The sequence below is a fragment of the Microtus ochrogaster genome, unplaced genomic scaffold (assembly GCF_000317375.1).
Source record: "Microtus ochrogaster isolate Prairie Vole_2 unplaced genomic scaffold, MicOch1.0 UNK4, whole genome shotgun sequence".
In the NCBI taxonomy this organism is placed as follows: Eukaryota; Metazoa; Chordata; class Mammalia; order Rodentia; family Cricetidae; genus Microtus; species Microtus ochrogaster.
In genome coordinates, this window is record NW_004949102.1 from 17,518,178 (window position 1) to 17,522,200 (window position 4,023).

At 51.5% G+C, this 4,023-nt stretch overlaps 1 pseudogene; it reads right to left on the bottom strand.

Moving 5' to 3' along the window:
- Nucleotides 1-638: 638 nt before the first annotated feature.
- LOC101982152 overlaps nt 639-4,023 on the bottom strand; it is an 18,151-nt pseudogene continuing 14,766 nt past the window's right edge.

Below are 4,023 nucleotides of genomic sequence, written 5' to 3' on the forward strand. Positions count from 1 at the left end.
TCCTGAACAATTACCCATATACGTATGTTTTGGTTTGGTCCCCTGGGAAACGGGGTCAATATGACCTCTTACCTCATCTGATCTGGCAACAGCTCTCCAGTCAATTATTGGTAATAGTCCTTTCAAATAAGCCAATCAGAATAGTCAAAGAACAACCACCCCTTGCTTCTGTGGCCCCTTTAAAAGTAGACTGTACCCGCTATTCGGGGTCCCTCAGCTTCCCGAATGCTGGGGGACCCTGTCATGACAGAATTAATAAAATCCTCATGCTTTTGCATCGGCTGTGGTGTGTGAGATGGTCTCTGGGGGCGACTCCTTCTCGGTGTTTGGACGCTAGAGTCCAACAAGACTATCACCAGATCTTTGTGTCGTGTAGGAGTTAGGGTTAGGATCCTGAGTATGAACCATAGGAGGTGCTGGGGCCTGGGAAAGCACTCTGTGCAATAGAATACTCTCAGCTTTGATTTTGAAGCAGAGGTCTGCACAGCAGGCTACAGATCTCCACGTACCTTTCACGATGTGACCTGTGAGTCTCTTGTTGTGTAACAAGACATTAAAGATTGGCCTCTCGTGTCCTCACCCCAGCAGCCTCTCCTTGCAGCTAAAATCCCAGAAGGCAGAGATGTAGACAGGCCCCATCACTTCTGCAGGGGACAGAGAATCCTCCCTAGAGTTGCCGGTCTTGAGTCCTTCAGTCTGTGAGAGGATCTTTCCCCCTGCCCCTCAGTGGGGCTTTTGTGTTGGCACCTGAACCCCCAGAAGATTCAAGACACTTCTTGGAGGTCCTGGCGCTGTTGGCCCTCTTCAAAGTGCCACTGCCCTTTGAGGCAGAATCATCGGGGCCACCTTTGACCCTAAGCTGCCTCTGGGAGACTGTCCTGGTGATGCCAGAGGCTCTGGACACACGCACCAAGATAAGGAGGCCACCATATTTCAAGCAAAACTTGGGATAAGGGGAAGGGCTCGAGAGACATTTGGAGCCTGAGGTACTTTGGGCTCTTCCTTGGGCCTTTCAGGGTCTTGTGAGTTGGCTGACTTTGTTTTCTTTGGGTCTCTGTCTGGAGATGTCTGTTTCTGACATCTGGGCTTCCTAAATAAGGCCCCGGGCTGTACCAAGGCCTCCTTTGCTGACCACTCGAGCAGGGCAGCCTGGGCTCTTCTGCCCCAGGTCCACTCATGTGAGGCCTCCTGGGCGAAATGTCAGAGGTCCCCTGTACTGAGCTCCTTCGTGACAGCAGTGTCTATGCTGCTGGGTGTCTCCCGAGGGAGGCCCTGGATGTTGCCTCCGGATGCTTCCAGGGCCCTGCTTCCCTGTTGGACTTGAAGATGGGTACCACCTTGCGCATGCGCTCATTCTCAGAGGCTTTCAAAGTTTTCACAGGTTTGGGTGCTGCCCCTTGGCTACACCAGGCACTGACTGGGTTTGAGGCCCCCGGTGATAGCTCTTTGAGGAACTTTCTCTTTAGTGCCGTGGTATCCTTTCCTTCGCTGGCTCTGTCCTTCGAAAGGCCACTCTGACAGCTGGACTCGGGAGCAGGTACCTCCACAGGGGAACTAGAAGCAGGGTTGGAGAAGATCTGACTGCTGCCTGCCTCTCCAGTCCCAGAGAACACGGAGCTACCCCCTTTTCTCTCTTCCTCCAGCTCTTCTCCTTCTAGTCTGGAGTTGGTTCCCTCTGAGTGTTGGGACTAATTGAGTCCTGGCCTTCAGCTGCTCTTCCCTGCTAGAGCCTTCTAATTGAAGTTACTAAAAGCTGTGCTTTGCCTAGAGGATCAGAGGATGGGATTTTCACCTGTTGGCCATTGACTGCAGGGTATTTAAGCCTCCATGGTGCTTTTAAAGAAGGGCTTTTGTACCAGCGATTGAAGGTCCGTCTGTCGGTCTGTCTCTGCGTGTGTTTCCTCAACCTCCAGCCCCTTGCCCGAAGCTGGCGAACTGGGTTCTAACTCATAGAGTGCAGACAGGGGGCGTGGTGCGCGGCATCTGAGCAGTCCGGAGTCAGTGAGAAGTCTGTGCTATCTGAGACATACAGCAGAGGCCCAGGATCCCTACCTTCGGGTCAGTGACAACCAGAAACACAAGAGCTTCACTGCTGACTTCATCAGAGACCGCCCTGTCATTCTCCCCAGCTGGGCTGAGACCCTCCTGGGGACCTATGCCCTTGGGTGTGAGGCTGTCACCAAGCATCAAAGAATTGTGAGCTCTGATCCCCTGGAGAGAGCAGCTCTGTAGGACACAAGTCGTTTAGAGTCTGTTGAGATGCTTCCCCCAGGCTCCTGGGACTCTGGCTGTCAAACTGAGCCAATCCTAGATCCAACGGTAAGAGAGGAGGGCTTTGTGCGGGACCCAACCCCATAGGTTCACCGTTCCTTTTCCGGAGAATACTCGCCAGGCTCCTCCGCAGCCAGTGGGAAAGGAGTTGCTGGCTCAACCAGCCGGAGTGTTGGAAGGAAGCTGATTCTGTCAAGCGGGCAGTGGGGGAGGGGGAGGCGGGGGGCGGGAGAGTGGAGAGGGCTTTCTTCTGCTTCTCGGAGGTTATTGCGCAAAGTTAGGGTCGTGGTTCTGCTGTTTGCTGGGCTCCATCCAGGCGATGGTGGGTCTGCTCCGGGGTAAACTGAATTTGTTGGGGTCCTCTGGACTGCTGATGGCACTCTCCAAGAAGGTCAAAAGCTCTAGGTCAGATCAGCAGAGATGCCAAGGGTGAGGCCAGAGCAACGGCTGTTGGGGCGGGGGGCGGGGGGCAGTAGGAGGGGCTGGTGGGCCTGGGCTTCTGAAAGGATGGCAGATCTTCTGTGCCCTTCTTAGCTAGCATCTCTACATCATTCTCACTGCTGCCCCTGCCAAACCCCCCCAGCTCCCCAGCTGTCCAGGAACGTCGCTTCTGTTCCAGCTCCTTCAGCCTCTGTAGCTATTTCTGTTCTTGTTCCTCCCGTCCTTAACTGCTTTGTTGACTACAAATACAGAATACAGAAGTCTCTGAATATCTAGAAGCATCTATCCAGTTTCACCATTTGTCTTCACAGAAAAAAATCTATAAGGTATGAGCCTTGCCCTGCAGCTCCCGTTTCCAGAGTCCCAGCTCCAGTTCAGTTCCACGGAAAACTGGGGGAAGTCTTCCATCTGCTGAGCCAGCTCCTGGTCCCGCTGGATGTTTTCCTGAGGCGATCTTGTTCTGACAAAGAGTGTAGCTCCGCCTCAGTGACATCCAGAGATAATCTCCTGAACATGCTGCAACTTCTCAGAAAAGTGTAGAAGGATGACATCTTGCTTCTGGGCTTCCTGAATGACAAAATGCAGAAAATTCATCCCAGGTTTGTTTGCTCTTGTGTCTGCCAATTTGAGTAAAGAAGACAGTTTAAATCCTATAGCGTTGCCAGCATCCCTCCGGCACTCATGATATTCCCAGTCTGGAGCACCGAGTGTAATATTGAATGTAGCTCCTCACTCGACAGCTCTTGTGTAGTAGTTTTTAGCATTGTTATGTCTTTGTATAGAGAAGAGCAAGACGGCAGGAATTCCTTTCTTAGCACCATGGCTTCAGTCCGAACCGAAATCCAGCCATACAGAAAGGAATCTGCCAGAGAAAGCTTGGACACATCGCCATTAAATGTCTTTAACTTCTTTACCTCCTCTGACTTTGGCAGAAGCTTAAGGATTTCTCAAAGCATCTTTGACCCGAAATACTCACTCTTCCCTTGGTGGATATCTTCTAAGATGGACTGAGGTGCTGCATTTGCTGGTGTGCCACCAGGGACACAAGCCTATGGAAATTCTGTACTGACTGTTTTTGCTGCTTGGAAAAAGTCTTGAGAATTTAGTAAGCACTTGTCCAAAGTCCTCACTGAAGGGTTTTTTGTTTGTTTGTTTGGGTTTTTTTGTTGTTTTCTATTGCTACAGGCTTGGGACTTTTCTGGTTTCAACATACTCTCTGTTTAATATCAACCACTAACTCGAGTTGGGTAGGTGTCTTAGTGCCTAAGAGCACTTCCTGTTTTTGCTGTACCTAAGCTTGGTTCTAGCACC